The 25,207-nt window shown below is 39.3% G+C and overlaps 2 long non-coding RNA genes across 3 annotated transcripts in view; one reads left to right on the top strand and one right to left on the bottom strand.

Annotated features, from left to right (window-relative positions):
• The window catches only part of LOC135281242 (uncharacterized), a 210,084-nt gene extending 192,253 nt beyond the window's left edge, over positions 1-17,831 (top strand). For both annotated transcript variants that reach the window (XR_010347950.1, XR_010347951.1), the window contains exon 5: positions 17,723-17,831. This is a non-coding gene — a long non-coding RNA (uncharacterized LOC135281242). The remainder of the gene's footprint in view (positions 1-17,722) is intronic.
• Positions 17,832-18,566: 735 nt separating this feature from the next.
• The window catches only part of LOC135281239 (uncharacterized), a 35,734-nt gene continuing 29,093 nt past the window's right edge, over positions 18,567-25,207 (bottom strand). Inside the window, exons 5-6 of the long non-coding RNA XR_010347948.1 lie at positions 23,399-23,444; positions 18,567-21,246 (exon numbers count right to left, since the gene is read on the bottom strand). This is a non-coding gene — a long non-coding RNA (uncharacterized LOC135281239). The remainder of the gene's footprint in view (positions 21,247-23,398; positions 23,445-25,207) is intronic.

The raw sequence follows: 25,207 nt of genomic DNA, 5'->3' as shown, positions 1-25,207 counted from the left end.
CTGGCACCTTCCTTTTCATATCCACCCTTAAGATATGTGCATGTATCAATAAATGATGTATTGATGGCCCTCTGTCTTTTACGGGATAAACAGTCCCAGCTCACTCAGCCTGTTCTCATCAGAGAGGTGTTTCTAACAATCTTTGTAGCCCTCCACTGGACCCTCTCCAGTATATCCTTATCTTTCTTGAACTGGGGAGCCAGAACTGGACACAGCACTCCAGGTGAGGCCTCACCAGGACTGAGTGAAGGGCAGGATCACCTCCCTCAGCCTGCTGGAAATGCTCTTCCTAATACACCCCAGGATACCCCTGGCCTGCTTGGCCACAAGGACACACCCTGGTGGCTCAGGGAGAGCTTGTTGTCCACCAGGAGCCCCAGGTCTTCTCCACAGAACTGTTTGCCAGCAGGTCAGCCCCCAGCCTGTGCTGCTTATGCTTCCTCAGAGGCAGGATCCTGCATTTGCCTTTGTAGAACTCTGCCCTGGCAAATGGTGAGTCTACCAAGGTGACAAATAAGACAGAAGAAGAGAGCTACAGATATGCATAGAGGCAAAGACTCAACAAAGAGAAAAGAAAGATGCGTTAAGGGGTAGTCCTTCAAGGCTCCATAAATCCCTACCTTCATTAACAGGACATAAATTATATTGAAGAGGCTATGGTCTAGACAAGTAAAAGGTACTGATGGTAATTCACTGTTGCCTAATGTGAAGTAATAAATTTATAAATCAAACATGATAAAAACTGCAGAAACTTGCATTTAAAAAGTGGCCATGCACCAGCTCATAAAAGATTAAACAAGTCAGAATTGTATTTCCCTGTACAACTAGTTTGGAAGCTTTGATTTTATTAAAGGATATTGCTTCTGGAAATGTTACAAAGCTTTCATCAGAAGGAAAATGCATGAAATGAATTCCTATGGGTACATGGCTTCACATATTGAAACAGACCATCTTTATACCAACAAAGAAGAAAAACCAAATGAATCAATGGCAATGAAAGTAATATAGTTAGCATATTATCATTGCAACAACCATTCAGGTGTCAAGTTGAATAGTATCATAAATCATCTCAGGCTAGACAGCAAGATCTGACAAAAAAGGAATTTTTGACAGAGGTAGCTCCAAGTAAACAGTGACCAAGAGTTGAAGGAAGTAAAATAAAATTTATATAAGTTTTAATCTTGATATTTTCTATTTCTTTATAGACAATGGTTTTCAATTACAGAGCAACAATTAAAAATTAAGCACTTTTTTCCCAATATTTGTAATCAAAATATCCTTTTGACCATATGAGCTTCTGTAGGCAAGACTAAATGTTTTATACTTATAAAGCACTGTCACCTCTTGCTCCTAAAGGCTAGTTTCACTGTACTAGAAATTTAACAATGACAAATTGATGTGAAAAGTTAATGACATTTCATCAAGAGAGCGCTCTTGTTGTCAGGCAATTGGGCCTGTAAATACACACCATTCTGAAAATTTTTACTGCTCCAGCAGCTTCCAGTTTAGGAAATGTTCTTAAATGTCATGAATCCGTGCTCCAGTAAATCTGTTTCAATAAAAACAAGTCTTACGAAAATATAATTTCAAAGAAAAAAAATCCATTTACATTAGCAATGCAAATCTTGTGTTTCTGTCAAAACTATTTATTTCATTTCCTTTATTTAATTTCCTTCTGTCACACTCTTTAGACATATAGGCATGCATAGAAAGGTAAGAAAGGAAAATTTAATAGCAATCAAACAAGCTGCAGTCAGGTTTACCAATAGCAAAAATTCTGTGTGGCAATGAATGCCTCTTGTCATGAACACCAGGGAGTGTTGCACTGTGGGCTGCTCAGCCCAAGAACTCATTAAAATCCCCTAAGATTTTCTTCCTATACAGGAACAAAAAAAAAAAAACCCAAAAACCCACAACCAGGATTCCATAATGCTTCCTCTCTGCTCTTATCTTCTGTTTCCATGGATCAATAAATGTAGCTATTTGGGGAAGACCAGTGATCAGCTCTTGAAAGCAGGTTATGTTTCTTAGGGTTCAGGGTGAAATGCAGCCACCTTTAACAGGGGAAAAAAATTGAACCTGAACACAAAAGACACGCATGCCTACTGATCATGGCCTTAGGGCACCAGGAATTCTCTGCTGTATTTAGTACTGGCAGTGGGGAAGGAGAAGGAGACCGTGTGTGGTTCCAAACTGTGGACTAACGTAGCTGCCTACAGACCAAGAATGGTGATGTCTGCCATATAACACGTCACTTTCAAAAATATGCCTGCTGTTATCAGCGGAACTGGAGCACAGCTCCAATAGTTCAGAGTAGCTTTCCTGAAGGGAGAAAAACTAGCTCAGCAGAGGCAGGTGGAAATTTCAGAGAAAAGAATGAGGTTCTGCCAGCTTCCTATCGACAGCACTGTGTTCTGCAAGTACTTCCATTGATCTATGGGACTTCCATTGGACTGTTCATGCAGTAATGTTCTTTGTGCAAGGAAACAAAACTGGTTAAATGAAAATTCAAACTCAACATGGATAAAGTGCACAATCTGGCTCATTTGTTTTGTAGCTACAACCCACTGACTTTCTAAATTATTATGGAAGAATCAACAGCTGTTCTCTCCACCCAACTACTTCATATTGAGCTGGAATGAACACTTTTCCATCAGTAAATGAAAACCAGCCCTTTCAAAGACTATGAATAAGCAAAGAAAATCATATTGGCAAAACTGGAGATGCAAAAAGTTACTTAGGGATCAAAATATCCCAGCTGTCTCAGTCAGAATTACACATAGTTGATCCACAAGAAAAATCACCCTTGTGAAGAGGGGTGAAAAAATGTTCTGCTTCTGGGATAAGGTGAAGGAAAAACTTTGCCAGATTTGGGAAGATAGATTCATCCACCTGCTGGGGTGAATGTTATTAACATTCACACACACAAAAAATGACAGCTGTTAACAGCTGAAACTCATAATTTCCTTCTGATCCTCAGTTGTCAGGGGACTTTATAGGTAGTCCAAAACAGAATGACATTACAAGTGCAATGAAGAATTCTGCACTGCACGACATTTCACAGCAAAACTAAAGCTCTCACAAAAATATCTTTACAATATTTAAGGGTGTGAAATAAGAGGAAAACTGGCATGTTTGCTATACAACAAAAAGACTGTTTAAGCCCAGGTTCAGAAAAGTATTCAGGAATAGTTTATTTTTGACAAGGTTCTCTCAATTTCAGTTTTTATGGCATGCTATTCAGGAAGGAAAAGGGGACAAAGAGCACCTAAAAATTCCTTTCATATATTACAGGCCCATTGCTTGTTCTTGACAAGACCTCTCAAATCCTTTTTTCTCTATGAAAATATCTGAGTTAGAACTGAGATGGGGAGACTGTTTTTCTTCCTTCTACTGTAAATCCCAGTGGGGGTTGCATGAAATGTCATCATCATCAACAGCACCCAGCCCAGCACCCAGTACTGCACCAAGTGTAACTTTAAAAAAAAAAAAAAAAGCTTTCATATTAAATTTAGAAATATGTTACTTTATCCCACATTAAACATCAGAAATGCAGCTAATGCATTTTTGCAAATCTTCAGCTTTAAAGCTGTGTTTCCAACCTGTTTGCAGGCCACAGAATAACAACTGGAGACAGCAGAGTGCCCATGGACTGCACTGGACAGATTGATTAAGAGGATTTCCTGTACCAGATATGGCAGGCAGGTGTAAATACTTGTGTAACACAACAGCTCATTACTGGACAGACACAATGGCAGGAAGTAAGCTAAAACTCTCAAGCAAGTACATTTAGGCTGTGATTTAAACAATCATCAGCCTGCTCTTGAAGCCAAATGTGTCTCTCATACTCCCTGATGGACACTTTAGCTGATAATTAGAGATAACTAAGAAGAATATGTGGGCTCTTGCTACTCAGTGCATTCACATCTATATAGTTGAGGGGGAAGATTGGCATTATCCATCTCCTCTGCCCTTGTTGTGTTGCTGATGATGAACAGCCATTTGGTCCTGTAAGCTTTTCCGGAGTTGCCCAATTTTGCAAACTGCCAGAGTAGTGGGATTTATGGCCAGTGCAAGCTAGAGCTGTCTAGTATAATATGGGGTCATAACTGCTTGGCTACAGGCACTACAAAACTGGCAGAGTGAGAGCTAGTACAAAGAGCTACATTAGCAAACAAACCGGCACAAGCCAAATCCGTTATCCAGTATAAAAATATGGGCATGGAGATGGAGTCCAAAGGAGCACTGTTTACTCTCCATCATTGCTAATAAAAGCAGGAGACTCCCACACTTGGTGGTTAGAAGGATAAAGAGCGTGGGTAACTAACTGTTCTTTGCTGCACCCAGCTGGCACAGAACAAGATGAAATTAATCCCTTCGGATAACGAAATTCATAGGAAAACTATTCCTGACTGCAAGCCATCTGTAGCTGTAAATGTTCTCTGAATAGCAGTTTCTATGAGACATGTTTGAAATGACTGAGTAGGTTAGCATGACTTTTTGGCCTTAGATTTCAACACAAGATTTTTAGCTGAATCACTGAACTGGTGCACCAGTTTATTGACTCCATACGGCATTTAGGTCCTCAGCACATTCTTAGCCAATGAATGCCAAATGCCCAGAGTGAGACCAGCAAAAACAACAGAAGGAGGAAAACAGCAAAATAGCAGACCTAATTAGAGAATTAGGGATATTTTAGAGAATACACTCTACTCCTAGGAAAGGTAAGAGATTTTTTTTGTGCACCTGGAAATCCGTGACATAGTTGCCTTCACAGAGAGAGACATGGTGAGATGACTGACACATCTGGAGTGCAAAGACAGGCAAGGAAAGAGAGGCAGTGGAGTGGCCCTGTATTTTAGGGAGTGTTTCAATGGCCTAGAGCTTAGTGATAGCAACAACAGTGTTGAATTTTTATGCATAAAAACCAGGGGAAAGACTAACAAGGCAGATGTCATGGTGGGAGGCTGTTTTAGACCACCCAAACAGGATCAGGAGGCAGAGGAGATATTCAATTTCTATTAGAAATTAATATTTCTATTTTCTGCCAGGAGAAGTCTCAGAATCACTAGCCCTTGTTCTTTGGAGGAGTTTGGCTTACCAGATGTCTGCTGGGAATACAATTCAGCAGAAAAGAAACAGTCTAGGAGGTTCCTGAAGTATGTGAAAGGTAATTTCATGATGCAGGAGGTGAGAGAACCTACCAAGGGAGGCACCTGCGTGCGGGACCTGTTTCTTGTGAAGAGAGAAGGACTGGTGGGTGATGTGACGGCCAGTGGTCACAAAGTTATAGAGTTTTCTTTTCTGGTCAGCAAAATTGCCACCTTGGACTTCCAGAGGGCAGACTTCGGCCTGTTTAACAGAGCTCCTTGGGAGGCACTCCTGAAGGGCAAAGGAGTCCAGGAAGTCTGGACCCTCTTCAAGGAAATCCTAAAGGTCTAGGAGCAGGCTGTTCCCATGTGCCAAAAGATGAGCCAGTGAGGAAGAAGATTGGTCTGGCTGAACAGGGAACTTTGTATGACATTTGGAAGAAGGAGCAGACAATATGGGAAGACTACAAGGATGTTAGGCAGGAGAAAACTAGAAGGGCCAAAATCCAAAATATGGCTACTGCTGTAAAAACCGCAGAAAATTGTGCTATAAATAAATCAGCAAGAAAAGGCAGGCTAAGGAGAATCTCCATCTGTTATTGGAAATGGCGAGGTAGTGATGAAGGATGAGGAAAAGGCTGAGGTACTCAAAGCCTTCTTTACCTCAGTCTTTTAATAGCAAGGCCAGTCATTCTCTGTGTTCCCAGCCCCCTGAGCTGAAATACAGAGATGGAGAGCAGGATGAAGCTCCCATAATCCAAGAGGAAATGGTCAGGTACCTGCTACACCACTTAGACAATTTCAGGTCTATGGGGAAGGATGGCATCTACGCAAGGGTACTGACACAGCTGATGGAAGTGTTCACTGAAGAACTTTCAGTCATTTACCAGCAGTTCTGGTTAACTGGGGAGGCCCCAGCTGAAAAGGAATTTGCAAATGGAATGCCCATCTAAAGAAGGGCTGTAAGAAGGGTCTGAGGATCTACAGGCCTGCCAGTTGCTCTTGAGGCCAGGGAAGGTTGTGGATCAGATCATCCTGAATGTCATTCCATAGCACATGCAGGACAGCCGGGGAATCAGCCCAGAGAGCCTGGGTTTGGGAAAGGCAGATCCTGCTTGATTGCTGGTGAGGATGCACCTCAAATCCTTTGTTCAGTTCTGGGCCCCTCATTACAATAAAGACACTGAGGTGCTGGAGCATGTCCAGAGAAGGGCAGTGGAGCTGGGGAAGGGTCTGGAGCACAAGTGATATGAGGAGTGGCTGAGGGAGCAGGGGCTGTTTTTCCTGGAGGGAAGGAGGATTATCACTTTCTATGCTACCTGAAAGGATGTTACAGTGAGGTCAACATCTTCTCCCAAGTAACAAGTGATGGGATGAGAGAAAAGGGCTTCAATTGTGCCAGGAGAGGTTTAGATTTGGTATTAAAAATCTTCATTGAAAGAGTTATAAAGGAAGGGTTATTGGAAGTGCTGAATCACCATTTCTGAAAGTGTTCCAAAAAAGTGCGGCTCTAGCATGGCTTAGTGGTGAAGATAACAGTGCTAACAGTTGGACTCGTTGATCTTTAAAACAACCTAAACAATTCTAGGATTCTATGAAAAGCCCTAAGATACTGTCATGATCTGAGCATTACTGATGCTCTTACAATGGCCTTTCTTTTGTCAGCAGTGCCAAACTGAGAGAAGTGCTCATGCTGCCTCAGAGCTCACTGCCTGCTCTGTATTCCCACCCTTGAGTAGAATGAGTTTAAACTTCCCTTTTACATGGCAGAGTCCAACAATGTAAGCATGCTCTTGGGATGCTGGGGAATGAAAGAAACCAGCTTCAGCTTTCCCTCTGAAATGAACTTCCAAAACATAATGGGTAAAAAGATATTTATTATAGAGCTCTTGCACATTCATTCTGGCTTTTCCTATTATTTTTCCATTACTTGAAAGCATGATTCTTTTATCCATATTAAACACCTAAAGCTATTGCAGACTTTTTATTTAAGACAGATAAAATGGTTAATGGTATTCTATGCTTTTGGTGTAAAGAAAAAATTGGAAACTTTAAGGCAGCTGCTACCTAACAGTGATTGAAACATCATCTTTTCCAGATCAAACTACCTTTGTGGCGATATTTACATGGTTTTCACAAGCAGGGAACACTTTAGTGGTTAAAAAATTACTTAAACAATTTTAAGAGAGTGATATTGCAACAAAATCCAAAACAATGGTTTTCTTTGAAGATCTGAACCGAAATTCTTAAGTAATGAATAGCTCAAATAAGAGTAGTTTTTCTTAAGAGCCCAAATGTTTCTTTTAATCTTCTGTTTAGGAAAGAAAAGAAAAATATTTGGCTATGAAAATTTTCCCTTCTTTATGTCTAGATGCCAAATTAGTAGTTGCATGATTTATAGTTGTCATGAGCCACATTAGTAATGTGCATTAAAGTGAAGCCTCTTTTCCCCCTTCATCTGTGGTATGGTGCATTCACCTGTCTTAAATTATAAACAAAAAATGGGCATTAGGGTTTACTGAGGAGAACCATAGTTATCCTGTATTTCTGTACTGCAAGGCAAGAAGGGCTGCTGTAACACCATGAAATTTGATACACTACGATTTTTAGAAACTATATGCCAGTGAAAAGGAGAAAACACATCAGAACATAGTACACATTCATGAGATACTTGGTTCTTAATCAACTCACAACCTGTTTGTTTATTTATTTGTGTTGTAGAAAATGTGGCAGGACTTAGGTCAATCTCTCCCTCTCTCCCCATGCACACAAAAACCCAATCACAGCCACAGGCACGCATGGTTTATAAATTTATTTTTATTGATCTTCAATTTAGTGATCTTTAACTTATTACTGAGTTTCACTAAAATATGGCTAAGTGTAAAGAAAATAATTTCTCTAAGACTTTCATCAATTGCAGTACCACAGGCAAGTGCTCCCAAATTCTTCTGTGCTTCAGGCCAAATAATATTGGGAATTTATTTTCAGTTTTTCATTGTAATATAATGGTATTTTCCACTACAGATATGTGTAATTCCTCTATTGTTAATCTAGTCTATTATCCATAGGAGACTTCTTTTTAAATGGAGAAAGAGGAACTATTAAGATAACTGATACCCAGTATTTATGATTGGATGGAAGTCAGATCAATGCAGAGATCATTAATGGTTACAAAGACACATATTAAATAATAACAAAAATTCACTAGAAAAATATGGGGATAAAAAAAATTCCATTAGTTGTTGGAATTTTTGTGTGCTTTATAAAAAGAAAAAAGTCACAGGAAAATAGAAACTTGCACTTGAAATAAAGGCCAAACCTGTCTGTGTTTTGACTGTACTTTCATCACTCTTTCTTGGTAATTTTTACCAAGTGACAATAGCATGCATTTACATAGAAATATTCCAGACTTTCTTATCTAGATCCAGTTGTACTAATTCCTTCTATCACTCATATGAATTTGTTTGTTAAATATTTGTAAAGCTTTTCATAGACAATTGCAAAACCAAATTATACTTGTTTTGACTTTTTTTGGCTAGCAGATATTTCATAAGCAACACTGGACAGCCAAACTATGCAAACCACCTGCATAGACTGCAAAAGCCTTTTTCCACCACATACTGTGAGAACAAGATGAGAGATGCAAGCCTGTCTCATTTTCAAGCTTTATTTAGCTGAGGGTGAATTCCTTCTGAAAATGTCATAGTCCTTCTTTAAGTAGAAAACTGATATATCCAAGCCAGCCAGAACTGGGGCTGGAAACAGATAAGTCAATTTTTAAGAGGGCTTTTTACTGTCCTGTGAACTAGGGAAATAAACAATTTCTCTGACAGAGAGACAAAGCCCTCCATAGGAAGAGCTTGTGGAATAGTTTAAAACACAACACATAAATGAGATATGTACTCATAGCTGGGATAAAATATTCTTTGATGTATTTCAACAAGATGTTTGAGTCATAACTGGGAACTATGATGAATAGCAAAGCAACAGCTAGAAAAGGTCATGAGAAAAGGAAAGGAACATATGCCTGGCTTGGCAAAGTACAAATTTTGTCTCCTGCTACAGCCAGCCTCTACCAGCCTCTTCCTGAGGGTCTTTCACCCAAGTGTAAACCTCTTTAAGGCAATGGGACACTTAAATCTGAGTATTATTTTCTTCTAATAGCACTGGTATATACTGAGATGTTGTGTGAATTGCTCATGACACTCAAACCTCTACTTCTTTTTGCAATAAAGTCAAGCACTGCTCTGTTTGCTTCCCCCAGATGCAAATGCTGATGAAGGGTACCTTGCAGCATGAGTTACAGAAATTCTGTCATGGACAAGGCAGACTTATCTGCTTGTTCTCTCCAGCGAACTAATAAAACAAAGGAAGATGGAGAGAAAAAAATAATATGAGAGGAAAGAAATTATCTCACCTCATAAAACAATTTTAAAAAATGTGAGACTATTTCCCAATAAGTCAGACAGGGAAACAAAGTGGACAGTGCCAAAACACACAAACCACGTTCCTTGCAAAGTGGCAGGACAGTGATAACTTAATTCAGCATGTGCCTGTGAGATCACAGCCAACAGCATGTTCCAGATTGACAAACTGTCAAGATACAAGATAAATGCTTCTGTTAACACAGGGCAGAGTAAAAATGGGTGTATTATTTGTTCATCAAATAATCACAGGGGACTTTTTGTATAAAGAAAAAAACCAAACCAAACCAAACAAAAAAAAAAAAAAGAAATTAGTATAACTTTTATCTAGAAAAAATATTATTTTATCGTTCACTTTCATAGTAATCTATTACATCTTTAAACCAGGGCCAAAGCAGAGTAATTTATTCATGGATCAATGAAAATCAGGTGATCCTAAAATTTCATTGCCCTCTCCTTCTGTGCCTCAGCTAGCATTCCTAGTTTTTCACCAAATGAAGTACAGCGTCTCAACACATCTGGTAGACCCAGGGCCATCTGCCACAATAAGAATTAATACTTTGTAAGACTTTCCATGCTTCACAAACCCAAAGTAATATGCAAATCATATCTCTTATATGTCAATTATATATATATATATATAAAAATGGTGATGTATAGATATGATAATTTACACATAATGACAATTCATGGTGTTTTGGGCTTGAAGACAAGGGATATGGTAAATGATTCAGGCATCACACAGAACATAGACAAAATAGTTTAACGTGTTCACCAGTGACTTGAACAATGGGATGGAGTGCCTCCTCAATAAGTTTGCTGATGATACAAAGCTGGGAATAAAGACAAATACCTGAGTGCTGTGCAGCCATGCAGCAAGACCTGGGCAACAAGCCGAAGAGGTGGTCAGAGAAGAACCTAACATAGTTCAACAAAGGCAAATGCAGGGCTCTTTCCCAGGGCAGGAAGAATCCCATGCTCCAGTACAGGCTGGGGGCTGACCTGCTGGGAAGCAACCCTGCTGAAAAAGGCCTGGGGGTTTTGGCAAACAACAAGCTGTCCATGAGCCAGCAGTGTCCTTGTGGGCAAGAAGGCCACAAATGCAAAGTGATTTGAATTTGTGTATCCTGGGGTGCATTAGGAAGAGCATTGCCAGCAGGTCGAGGGAGGCAATCGTGCCCCTCTGCTCAGCCCTGTGTGCAGTTCTGGGCTCCCCAGAGCAAGAGAGACTTGGAGATCCTGGAGCAGGTCCAGCAGAGGGCTGCTGGGGGATGAGTGGAGGACTGGAGCATCCCTCTTATGAGAGAATAGTTTGAGAGAGTTAAGCCTGTTCAGTCTTGAGAAGAAACAACTGAGAGATAAACTCATCAATGTCTGTCAGTATCTGAAAGGAGGGTGACGAGAGGATGGAGCCAGGCCCTGCTCAGTGGTGCCAAGCAATAGGACAAGAAGCAATGGGCACAAACTGGTGTACAAAAAGTTCCACCTGAACATGAGGAAGAACTTCTTTACTGTGCAGTGACCACACACAGGAACAGATTGCCCAGAGAGGTTGTGGAGTCTCCCTCCCTGGAGATATCCAAGAGCATTGTGGACACAATGTTGTAGAACTTGCTCTAGGAAGACCCTGCTTGAACAGGAAGGTTGGATCACATGACCCACGTCCCTTCCAACTTTACCCATTCTGGGATCTGTGAAAAATCATGTTACTGCCTGATCTAGTATTTGGTAACTTCTTGTGGGTCGCATGCCTTCTCTCATAAAATTATTCTACATCTGTAACTGTCCCTAAAACATACTCTGTTACTATGATGGTTTTCCCCAAACTTGCTGGTCTACAGGCAGTAAAAACAAATAAGTAACCAACTACTTAGATTTTCTTACAGACTTAGGGAAGAAAATACATCTGCAGAAAGTGAAATAAGACAGTTTCAGAAGCTATAAGTTGGGGCACTCTGGGCTACAATTGTGGCAATGAGCAAAAGTAGATCTGTTTAATTCTCATCGAGTAAAGAATCTCTGGCAGCATTTCCCTTAGCGTTGTGCTGATCTAAAGATCTAACTTCAGTTCTCATACCAAAAGAACTTTGGTCAGTCACCATGACTACATGCAATCACAATTTTCTAGGAATCACAGTAAACAAGACCACACAGAAATGACTCCTGCTTTTCAATGCAGGTATTACTTAAGTAAGCTTTGAAGATATCCTATTCAGCATTCTGGTCCACAATTTTCTAGGAATCACAGTAAACAAGACCATACAGGAAAGACTCCTGCTTTTAAGTGCAGGTATTACTTAAGTAAGTTTTGAAGATATCTTATTCATTATTCTGGTCCACACCAAGCTTGCTTCATTTGGAGAATTTGACAAATGTTGTTTCAAATCCCCATTGCTGCTATTTCTTCCAAGAATTCTGATCTTATCAGAGCAAGACCATGCCCAACGTGACAAATCATGAGTCTGCATAGCAGATGTTATTCACTGAATTTGAAAGTCACCTTTGATCAAGCAGCATGGGTATTGCCAGGAAGAGTAAAAGACTTCTACGAGGACAAAGTTCATATGTAATATCAGGGCTGCAAGCCAAAAGAACAGTTTTGTCTTTACTCCTCAGGAAACTGATTTCTCTTAATAGCAATCCCTGCTGTGCTGAATTTTAATTACAGGGCAAGTAGATTGCAACATCACTAAAGCAACACATAAGGGTCATTAATTTCTCCATATAAAAGTTTATAGTTTACTCATTGCACTGCACAGGTTATTTTAAGGTAGCTGAATACATAGATACAAATATTTTCAGGAATGAGGATCTGGCCATTACCTAAGGGACAATTTCACTTGCAGTCACTGTGACAACAGCTATTGCAGGAAAATTTGAGAATCCTCAGCAACTTCAGACAGCCTGTATAAATGCTTTGAAGTCTGAGCTATAAACAAGTCTCTGCTATTGAGCTATGTCCAAAATCTGGGAACTGCTGATGGCAGAGCATTTGCAGCCTCGCCCTCCTGCGCTTGCAGCGAGGAGCTGGGGCTGCTGCCCTGCCTTCTGCCAGCACTGCGACACCAAAGGGGAGCTCAGAGAGCACCTGAGACACAGTGTGCCCGTGTACCTATTGATGAACACACACACATTGGATTTATTTGCCTCTAAAACAATCAGTGATTTAGTACTCCACTCCAAGCCTGAACTTGTGTCGCTGAGATCTACTAGTGGCAGAGAGACAGAGCCAGGGCAGCATGAGAGTATATTCTTAGTGCTGTTGTGTTCATTGACATGTGCAGTTTGTTCACTGTCTACTATTGTTCCCATGGCTTGTTGGGACCTGTTTCATATTAGACTGCAAGTTGCTATGAGCAAGTTTTGTGAGTACTTGGCCATACCTACAGAGCCCTGGCTTGGAGCTTAATTATTTTTATTATAAGTAATGCATAAAAAAATTAGTCACATAACCCAAAAGAACAAATAGCACTAGGCAGTTTCTAAACAACTTGCTGATGGGAATTATACCAACAATTCAGCAAGTTTTCAGTATGAGATACTTGACAAAAATAAAAATATCTCATGCATCACTACTTATATGCATCACTACCTATTGGCAAAGCTGTCCGTGACAAACTTGAACAGAACTCTGCTTCATGTGCAAAGGCTTTACTTCCAATTCCTTAGAACTTTTCTAATTGTTAGCAGTTTTAAATGAAAATTCTCTGTTCTACTTACTACCTGAATTGTACCTTTTCTCCCCCCTAATATTTCAGTCTGAGTATTTCATCCATTTCTGAGAATGAGGTTGGGAGAAGAAAACCCTGCTGTTTGATCTCATATGAAAATATTTTAATAGTATTCAGAGTTTTACATTTTGAAAAGTAACATCATGCTTTTTATCTTGATCAAGAACACAAATAAAAGAGTTCTGCTAGGAAATGTTTAGATAAATTTCAATGAAACCTGTGTGCACTGTGAATATTCTTTGAATGCATTTGTTCAATATATATTATTAATGTTAGAGAATTTAACCAGGGAAAATGAGTCATGAATCTTTTGGCTATTGACAAAGGTATACACTCCTTGCCAATCATGAAAAATTAGTAGGATCCAAAGCATGTTGCTAGTATTGGTATGTTAGTGATTTGTTTGTTACTGCTCACTGCAGGGGATTTGGATTACCTGACCTTTAAAGGTCCCATCAAACTCAAAAAATTCCATGATTCTATGAGTACGGTGTATGTTAACAAGATCAAGGTAACCCACACTTTTGTAATACAAAATTAATTATCTTTTGTCATGGTTTGACCCTGGCACAATGCCAGGGCCCCCATGAAGGGTATATTTCCAAAATGGTTGCTGTGAGATGTGACCCGGGAACAGAACAAAGCAGGCTCCCATTCAGGGATGGAGGGAAAAACACAACACTTTATTTATTACAAATCTAGAAAGGAACACATACTAAAACTAAAAATGAAAACCTTCCAGATACCTTCCTCCTCCCCCTCCCTTTTCTCCACAGATTCACCACCCCTCAAATTATCAACCCTCAAATCCATCAGGGAGAGAGGAGTCCCCCCTTGCCTCATGGGCCTCCCCCAGAAGCACAATTAAAACCTCCTGTGCTTCCGTGTCACCCATGGCCCCGCACAGAGAACATCGGCCCTCGTGACTTCTCTCCCCCATGTCCAGTGCTCTCACCACTGGACACGGGCCAGGACTGCTTTTAGGGCTCCCCGTTTAAAGATGCTCCACCCACTTCCAGAAACAGCAGTCTCTCAACTTCGGGACACCAGTCCCCCCCACATTTCACCCCCTGGGGCCGAGGGGCCTCATGAACAGAGATCTTCCTCCCCACGGAGACAGAGGGCATCTCACACCCCCTTCAGCCGTTTCTGTTCACGCCGCTGCTTAACTCTTGACTCCCGGGTGTTGCCTCCCCCTAAATGCAGTCTCTGGGTCACAGGGAAAAAACACGGGTCTGTCCATGGCTATACAAGAAAGAGTCCAGCCCAAGGCCACTCCATCATCTCTTCCACCCAGGATTCTTCTCTCCTCTTCCAGCTTTCCTCACGCTTGCCCATTTCATCTCCCATCTCTCTCTCACCTAATTCTGATTCAGGAGGATTCAGTATTTGTAAGGTTTCTATTAGTCTACAAAGGGGTTAAAATCTTCACTTCTGCCTGTCCAGGACTCCCACATCTGCCGGGCACCTTCTCTCGACGCATCCCCCGCTTCTGGCCTGCTGAGTTGCCAGCACAATCTCTGTCCCTCTCTCCGGGGGGGCTGCCCAGACATCTCAATTCTCATCAACCCCTGCATGTTCTCCTCCACCTCTGCACCTTTTGGGGCTCCCGGCCTCCTCCCTGTCATGGCCTCCCCCTCTCCCACCCAGACGCAGCTGGGCAGGGGAGAGGCCAGACCTACTCACCAACGCTGGATTCCCAAAGAGGAAGTTCTCTGGGAATCTCCTGCTTTTAACCCCCGTGTGTTCTCAGAGGCGTATCCAGATCCTCAGTGGCCACATCACATGCCAATTTTGAATTTGGCCACTGATTGGCCCGACTTAGACCTTTCCAAAAACACATTTCCGGGCCAAACCACGACATCTTTCATTTCTTTTCCTTTTCATAGAAGTTATTTCATATTCACAAACTTATTGAAAAACTTAGGCAAATTAATTAGTCTTAAGAAAAAGGTAGTCAAGCTCCAACCTGATGGGTATAGCATAGTGGGTGATCTGAAAGTATACTACAATTATGAAAAAAAAATCAATATACTTGTCCTCCTTTGGTCTCACGTTCAAAATTGAAGGTGTTTCCAGACCCCAGAAGAGCTTTGCTATTTCTGTAGTAAAAATACCAACAGTTAATGGATTTTATAAATTGCTGTTTATGAACTTTAATATCTTGTTTCTTGCAGCTCCTTCCCAATCAAATCTGTGACTAAACCCAATCACAGCTGTCAACATCGCATCATATCTGACTCCTTCTCAGCAGTACACAGCTCTCAGAGGATTGAATATAAAGACTGGGCTGCACCTACTACAGTAAATGAAGTGCAAGCAATACCACAATTTACATCTAAACCACTGAACACTTTTTTCCTTCCCATACCCTGTGCTATACCTTTCTGTATCTGAGCAGGGCGTTTTTGGCATGGATAAAGTCTAAAATATTACCAATTTTACACACTAAATGACACTGGGCAGTCCATAAGCCCTGGACACTGGACCATGCTAAGTGTGCTGATAATAGAGGTAGCCCCATACTCTAAATTCAGTCTTAAACACCATAAAAAAATAATAACTTTGTATGCAAAGGATATTTGTCCGTCTTTAAAAGTATTCTAGGTAATTTAAAATGTATTGTGATGTTATTATTAAAATCAAATTATAATTTTATTAACTTCCCACGTAATATTCAGTGCTAAGATAGAAAATATGCTGTGTCATTGGGAAGGTCTATTATTATCATTAAAAGCACAAATAATGATATGCAGAGTTTTGACCACCACAATTTATTTGCCATGATTTAGAATAAGGCTGACATGTATACTCACTAGGGCAAAGCTTGAATGATTTGTCGATTGGCACTTCATTAAGTTTCAGGAAAAACAGCCTGTTTTTCCTTTTTCAAATTCAAGAACTGTGGTGTGAAAATTGCTTTCTTTTCCTTTAGCTAGAAGAAAGAGAAACCAGGTAGGAGTTAGTACTCTCCTAATTCATATAAACCATGAATGAAAATAGAAGCTTAATTTATGCTATAAAATCCATTCTAAAACATGCAACGAACCTCTGTGAGTATCCTGTTCTCCCTTGTTTTCCTCTCCTTTTTCTTACAAAAAAAATCCTCTGAAGTTGGTGATGGTTTGGCAAAGGCATTAAGTTCCCCATCTGGCTCAGCCTTTTCTTCCTCTCTCAGAGCAGAATTGCTAAGGTAACTTTCAATGCCAGACTAATGCTCCCTCAGGGTGCTCTGACAGTGCATGTGTGACTAAATGACACATCTCACACTGCACATTTCAAACTGTGAGAACTAAAGGGACTTAATAATGTTTATTGCCTAGTTAGAGTCCTCCTCTTCTGTTTGCTCCTCTCTAAACTTCTTTTCAACCCATAAACCTATGCAGAATTGATGGATTGCACAATATTGCTAAGGAGTATAGCCATTGTTTTAGCAATGGAAGAGCTATTTTTCAAAGCACTCATCCAGAAATTTGGCTGATCACAATAGCAATCTAGGTCCCTTAGGGCATTTCCCTTTTCTTCTGTATAAGACAAGACACTGGAGAATATGTAATTTAAAAAAAAAAAGCCAACCAATTAACAGAAACAAAAAAACCTCCAAACCCCACATATGGCAAAGTAAAGCAAACAGGCATTGGAATATTTTGCTTTTGTGACTCATTATGTTCCTGAATAGGGTATGACAAGTACGCTGAAGAGAACAATTGGATGCTTGACTAGCTCTGGATGTCCTGATTTCAGTCTTACTTCAATTCAGGAGTACCTCTGAGATTAATTTTCTGATCATCCTCACTTATCAGTTACATTCACACAGGGACCAGGCTCTGAACGCCCACATGAAATTTCTTTCAGATGAAACCAAACCTGGAGAGGGGCCCCAAAACATTCTCCTCCAAAGCCTAAAATGTTTGGTCCACAGCCTTTAAAGCTGTAAACTTCCCCTGAAGTCCATCTGGTGTTAGTGTCAGACCTCAGTGCACATTCATTTGCTCTCCAAATGCTTCTGTAGTGCTGCACTGATTGGCACTATGAACGCTGCCTCCATGGCCACATTAGGATACAGTTTGTGCACACATCATGAGATCTATTTGTGCAAATAAGAAAGACTTTTGCCTACAACCATTCTGGGAAATCAGGCTCAGTGAGTGCTCCTTCAGTGGCACAGTTGCTCTGGAAAGGCTGCAGATCAGTATTTCAAAGCATATGACAGAAGACTATAGATGAAATCAATAAAGGCAGAAACTCAGAGTGTTTAATCCCTTAGGGTTTAAAGACTGTTTTTTATTTGTAAATAAAGACATGTCTAACAAAAATTACTGCTCTGAGATACTCAAAATTTGTCACAATTTTCATTGTTGTTCTTATATTAGCATACTTACACCTATCTATAATTTCAGATTGATGAACCATCAATCCATTTGATTTAAAAGACCATTTGTAGACCCATTTTCACAGTGCTTCTATATACCCATAGGGAGAAGATCACATCAAATTACTAAAAAACCTGATCTAAGTCTCCAGAAGCAGTAAAGTTTTAGTTTATTGCCAACATGATGTACTCCAAGAACAGCATTTGAGGCAAGTATATATGTATGAACATGTGAAAATGATGAGAGAAAGCTGAATAAATTACTTGATGAAAGCATCAGAGTCACATTTCACAAAGAAAGTGTAGTTTGGAAGAAGCAAGTATTTGTGCATTCAGAAAAAAACTGTAATATGTATGTGTGAGTTGCTTAAAAATTTGTGGTCACAATATTTGTGCCATATAGCAGACATTTATGTGAATATGAAATCATAGTTTTGCTGTGTTTCTTAAAAAAAATATGAGAAGTAGATAAAAATTGAGTCCATATTTGCACTATCTTTGGGGACCACACAGGTACGAGCTGAAAATAGTTACTGACAGGAAAAGTTTTGTAAAAACCTCTTGTTCCTTGCAAAGAACAGAAACAGAAGATAGTAGAGAGAACAGTATATCAATGTGCACAGCTGATTAGGAAGAATTCTTGACTCAGGAAAATGTGTGAGGAAAAAGTGTTGCTCTGCTGCAGTTTTCTCAGAGATGTAAAGCCCTAGATTTTTAAGCAAAGATTTATGGAACAAGCAGACAGTGTACTGTAGAAATGAACTTGTGCTCATAGGAGGTAGAAGAGGGAGGAATGTAATAGGTCTTTTTCAATCCAAATATGCTGTTCTTTTCCTTGCTGAAATTAATTTTGTAAAATAGGTCCATAGATACTGATTACTGTTTCAGAGCCAAAGATGCAAAATCTGACAGAATAGAGTGTCAACTACAGCCAGGGGCTAGTTTACAAGAGAAGAAATATGGTTTAATGTGAATGGTTTCTCAGCTCTTTTTCAGAAGGGGACGCTGATTTTTTTTTTTTTTTTCAGAAAAGCTCTAAAAAATGAAGAAAGATCAGAACACTGAAGTACGCTTTTAAGGATTTTTTAATTATCCTGTTTCAAACATTTCAAACTCCTGACAAAGGCTACTCTGAGAACAGTAAAGTCCCATATTAATATATTTTTCTGACAAGTACTGTAGGCTGAAGCCAGAGATTAAGTTAAACTAACCTATGTTAATGTCTTTAGAATATTGTTTCCTTTTCCCTCAGTGATGCCATAGCAGAGACACTGGTCAATGTAAAAAATAAAACAGGGTGATTCCTCAGACCTTTGTGGTTTCAATATTAGTTTGGAACACAGTTTCTGTGGCAAACACTGCTGGATACAACAGGGCTTTTATCAAGATGAAGAAGAGGACTCTGAAGACTGCAAGAGTCCTCAAAGCTCTTGAAAGAAGAAGAAATCCTCATATTTTCAGACACATAATATTTGTCTTTTTGATTGCACTCTAAGGTTCATTAAGTGTAGTCAGGCTCTACATTTAGCTCAGGAGTTCATACAATCAGTTACACAAGAGAGCAGCCAGGCCTTAGGCACCAGAAAGCAGATCAACTCTGCATCCTGAACCTTCCCAGATGCCTTTGTTCTCCCTCTCTCTATTTTATTAGGGCTTTGTTTACATGGAAGTATGCTATAGGGAGTGTATGATTTTCTTAAAATTATATTTAATAGAATAAAATGATTAAATGGCCTTTTGGTGAAGGTGGCTTGGACTGAAGTTCATATATATTGACTGATCAGGATTAGGGGTTCCAAACAAAATGGGTGAAACACCGTGAAATGCTCCAAAATTACTTGAATGATTCTGTGATTCTGTGAAGTATTAATAAAGAATTCACACTTAAGTCAGCTTTTCCTGATAATGAAAGGCATCAGTCTATGGAGATTTTTTTTTTTGTGGGCTTGCAGCCTTTTTCTTGCAACCCCTTGTTGCTTTTAGGTTAAAAGCAACAAGAGGTTGTATTACAATATCTTAAATTTATAATGCCATTCTAGAAGGAGAGCTGTCAGAAAAGCTAAGGCCATTTGCTTGTCCAATGACAATAAGTTTTGTTGAGAAGATTTTTAGTAGCATGTGGAAAACATAAATAGTATCTCTTCTGGTAATACCATAATTGTGTGTCCCACAAATAGTATTTGGTCCTTCAAGGCTCCAGTATGGTAAATCTTGGTGATGCATTTCCTCTTAAAACATGTCAAAAGTCCAAAGCAGAGAAAAGAAACCAACCACTTTATCAAACATATAATTAGAAATAAACATGAGATTTCAGAGACTATCTGAATATTGATGTGTGAAAATCAATTTAATCATAATCACAGAAACCCATATTCTTTATAGTACACATCAGTGACTAGTATAGATAACAGTTACTGAAGTAGTATTTCAGGTGATGTCTCAATTGGCTGTGCAATGATATTACTACCCCTGGAGGTATTTAAAAGATGTGTAGACATGGCACTTAGGGACATGCTGCAGTGCTGGACTTGGCAGTGCTGGGTTAATGGTTAAATTCAGTGATCTTGAGGTTCTTTCTCAACCTTTCCATGATTCCACTGTCACGATGGCTTTGTAAAGGCAACCAGTCCAAATGCTTCTTTCTGAAATTTCACTCTGACCAGAGTCCAAAGTTGGGACGATTTGACTTGGATTAAAAAAAAAAAAAAAAAAAAAACAAAACAAACAAAAACTACCCAAATCAACAAAGAAAACTCAAACTTTTTTCCCTTAGGATTTGTTCCTTGTGGAACAATTTTGGCAAGGGCAGTTGTGAGTCAGCAGAGGGACACAGCACTGTGACAGAGCAGCCCTGCTGACGGGGTGCAGAGGCACCTTGGGGCTCCCTGGTAACATTGCACAGCTGAAGAAGCAGCAGCAGAGGCTTTGCAAATGGAGTAGCAGAGACCATGACACTGGCTACAGGAGTACTGCCAGAGCTGACTGAGATGCAGCTCCTCTCCAGTGACCTCCACAAGGCTTTTTTACCCTGCTAAGGAAAAAAAACTATTCTTCATTTGTATTGAAAGCACAGATCCTTTTCATTTCCAATTCTATGTATTTTTTATGTTCATTGTTTAATACTCATCACTCACCACCAGCATATTAATAAAAACTGATTAATAATATCAATCTAGCTGCTGGCTTGTTTATGAGGTTTGTTATTTACAAGATAGGAAATTAAATTTTGCATAGTGAGTAAAATCAGATTGTTACTATTCCAGTCATTAATTGTATTTCACTTGTAATTTTCATACTGTCAAACATAAATTCCAGTTTGCAATTAGTTTAACAGCTTTTGTTTATTCCATTATATCTAGTTTCCTCTTAATTTTAAAAAATGTTTAGGTTTCCTAATCCGAATACTATAATTTCATGATAGAATTATGATTCCAATGCTGATAATGCTTTCCAAGGGAGTGTTTAACTATTTTGGGTAGATTGAACCAAATGTCCTGGAAGAAAAAGAGAACAGAATACAATATCACTTACTTGATATTTTGGTGTTTTTATGGACTTCACTCACTTATTCTGACCTGGTATCTCAAACAGCCTTCTTCAGGTGCAAAACATGCCTGCTCACCTACAGCCTGGATATTCCATATGCAGAAAGAGAAATTTGACTGGATAACCAGTCCCACACACAAGCCCACTTCCTACACATATCTGCAGTATCCCATATCCAATCACTTCAGTCTAAGTCTACACAGAAAATTACCTACCTTCTCACATTGCCCATGCAAGCATGGGAAAATGAAGCCATAAATGTCCCTAACCCGAGTAGTTTGGCCACATAATATGCACCCACATTATTTTAACCACCCACATTATTTTCCACTTGAATATGAATTACAACTCAGTCACATCAAGAGACAAATCTAGGTTTTGCACAGATATCATGCAAAAGCAAAATATTAAGGATATTTAATGAAGCCCCATCCCCAAAACATAATGGAAATTGTACACATTACAAAGAATTAAGCGAAAAACTGACAAATATTTCAGGCTGTATGATATTAAAATTAATTCAGTTGACCAGAATAAATTAGGTTAGGAAGTTGATTATTATTGTTTCATGCCAGAACAGCAGATCCTGATGGAGACTTCTATTTTTATAAATCATATTTATATTTCATTCAGTCACTTTTGCCTGATTTACAAATAATTTTTAAAATATAATGTTAGACATACTACTAAAAATTGAATAGTTCAGGCACATAATTTGGAAAGCTGAGCCAGAAGACTTCTGGATGGACAGCCTGTCACTCAAGAATGTGTTTGTCATTTGGCTAAACCAGATCCAGACAATGTAAGTATCACCAGCTGGGAAGAACAATAACAACAACAATAATAACAATAAATTTTTAAAACCTTCAGGGAAGTACATTTGAGTATGCACTGATTTGTATTAGTACCTAAATACACAAATGAAACCTGTGAAACTAAATATTCATATTGGGTCATCCTGAAACTTGCAAAAGCGTGGAAAAGCCTCCACTGAAGGAGTTCAACTTCTTCTGAAAGACAGCAGGAAACTCCAGCCAAGTTTTATAAGGGCTGAGTGAAACAGTCACAGTAATTGAATCTTTCTCCAGCAAAAAACCAAAGATGGCTTGTAACCCAGTAACTGCATCAGGCAATATGTGCTGGATCATTAAAGACAGCTAAAGTAAACAGATAAGCAGGAAATCCAGTCTGGCTTTAAGAATCTAGAGTGCAATCAGCTACTTCCACAAACTTAGTGAAGTGAGCCAGAGCTCAGCAATTAGAACAATGAAAAATGTTTATACATTTTGCTTGTAAATTGTCTTTCACTGAATGCTTGGGGCATGAAAATAAAATGGTTTGCTTGTCTGTTTGTGACTTTGGGAGAGCAAGTATTCTTAATCCATAATAAATATATATTTTTACATCTGTTCTTTAAAAAACTAAATACATTAACAAGGAAATAGCAGCCAGTACTGAAACAAATAGGGCAGTATAGACATGCAATACCAAAACCAATGGTAAAAGTACTGACAGAGGTGAAAAATGAACTCTTGCTGGTCTGAATCTAAAATTCTTCTAAGGCAATTGAGTGCAACCTGAGTTTGTTACTTCTGAAAACCCAGTCAGCTTGAACCTGCCACAACTGGGAACAGTCAGCATTTGACAGGAGAGGAAGGAGGTTCTCCCCACGTCCCGGTCCCTGAGTGTCAGAGGCTCTTCTAGGCTTAAGTGCTGATCCTGCAGGGAAAGGCATCTTAGGAGAGCTGAGGTCCACAACAGCCTTTACAAGCTGATCCCAAGCCACAGAACCACAGAGACCAACCTTAAAACCTGGAGTTAAGAACTTGGTGAAAAAATGGAGAAAAGTTAAAAAAAATAATGTTTCATTTAATTTAAAATTTTGAAGCTCTTTCTTGGTGAAACAAATTCTCTTCATTTTGGGTCTCATCCTCTTTCTCACACAGCTTTGGAAGGAATATCCTCATTTTCTTCTTTGCAGACAACCAAAAAAGTCCTGAGAACCTGCTCTTATTTTAGGTCATACCTGTAGTGACAGCCCATAAAGATCTTTTACCAAATGACCAAGCAGAGGCTTATATTTTATTACAGCATAGGGTATTCATGAACATCAAGAAGCAACAGTATTCTGTTTTTCAGAAATTTTTAAAACAGATATCAATAAAAGAAATGTATTAATAATTGAAGAAGTACAATTTTTACTTGATTTAAGGTACATTTAGTCAGCCAACATACCTAGGTGATTGATATCCAGAATGCACAGTCTTGTTCAAATGGTCTGCTGAAACCAGAACAAAACATCTAAGTCTGAGCCAAAATTAAACATTCTCTGAAAGAAACAGGAACAAAGCTACTTATTTGTAAGGCAGATGTTATATATTGGTATTTTTAATTCATTGTAATTTATTTTGCCTGGAAGCAAGCCTGCCATTTTCATACAGCTCTTTGGGTTTTTTTTACCAGTTTTATGCCACTGGATAGTATTTACTGATGAAATGCAGTCAGAAGAGCTTTCTGTGTAATTGCACTTTCAGTGAAGCAGTCAGATCCTCTTCTTCAGCACTTGCTTGCTCTCACACCCACATATTCTTATTCGTATGCAGTGTCGTATCTCTTGCTGTCTGGCCTGTGAATTATGTGTCTGCTTTTATGTTTTCTGCCAGTGTTTGCTCATCACTGGTTGGTCATTTTTCACCTTCTGAGTTACACAGTCATCACTGTTACCACTTGTACTTCCATGATAGAAAATGAAAAGTATGTCCCTTTACTTCAATATTTAACCCTGTTTGTGCTAAAAGAGCTTGAGGACTATTCTAATCACAGCATGTGGGTTTTTTTTTTTTTCCCTATTCAAGATCAATCTAAAGCTGAAAAACTAGGTAACATTTCTGTGGTGTATTGTTAGTAAAATTATCAGAGTAAGCAAGAGTCTTGGCCTCTGTCTATGAAATACTGGGCCATAACAGATCACTGTGAGGTTAAGTCTGCTCTTGCACATTATGGCGCACAGCAGGCTGAGTGGGGGAGAGCAAATTAAATGGAGATGCACACAAGTGTGTGCGAATTAGAGAACACTGCAGGGCAGCAAATGTCTTCCTGAAAGCAGCAAGAAGCACTTAATCAGAGGGACCATGTGAGCCACAGGAATCACTTGCTCCCTTAGCTGGGAGATGTGACAGTGTCTGCTCCAATGCTGCCATTAAGGCACCATAAAAACCCTCCATTCTCTGCCATGCAGCACTGAGAATCAGATGCTGGTGAAGTGACTGTCTTCCTGGTATTGCTGCCAAAAATACTTCAGGGGCATGTATGAATGAGGAAAAAACCCAGCAGCTCACTTTTCAGAGAGTACTACCAGCATAAAAATGTATGCATTTTGATGAAAATTCTGTTCACATAGCCGTGTGTTCAAGAAATTGAAATACCTATGGGATTTCCAGTAGTATATCCCTAAGAGGCTCCCTCCGTTTATTGTGACTTTTATTAATAAATTAATTGCTGACAAATTTATCACACATTGTGTGCACAGATCTTCAATTGTCTTTGGCTGTGCATTTCTTTAAAGCACTTTGTTCTTGACAATACTAGAAAAGTCACTAGGCATGCCAGAAATAGTAACATTCATGAAAATTCCTTGGCCCAGCTGAAAATCAACAGAAAAAAAAAGTTTGCTATTTGCTAGTAAAACATCAGTATTGTTTACAAAGGAAAAAACAGATTTAGGTAACTACTGATTTATGAGATGCTGAATCATGGAACCAGATATGCCAGAAACCTTTCCAGGATATATTTCCCATCCTCTTTGTTTTATTTTTTACTGAAAATGGAAAGAAAGAAATGAGTGCATTCTCCAGATCACAGGCACTTTGGCAGCAGTTACTAGAAGAAGATTGATCACATGAGAACAAACCTATCTCCATCTGGGAAATGGGTTCCACAGGTTTCATGCCCATGTCAGGAGGGTTAGAACCAGATGAACTTTAGGGTCCCTTCCAGCCTGAACCATTGTGTAACTGTATTAAATTACAGTTTGACAGCAAACCC

This window comes from Passer domesticus, chromosome 1 (assembly GCF_036417665.1).
Source record: "Passer domesticus isolate bPasDom1 chromosome 1, bPasDom1.hap1, whole genome shotgun sequence".
Classification (NCBI taxonomy): Eukaryota; Metazoa; Chordata; class Aves; order Passeriformes; family Passeridae; genus Passer; species Passer domesticus.
The sequence above is the reverse complement of the archived record's forward strand: the minus strand, read 5'-3'. Positions and strand labels throughout refer to the sequence as shown.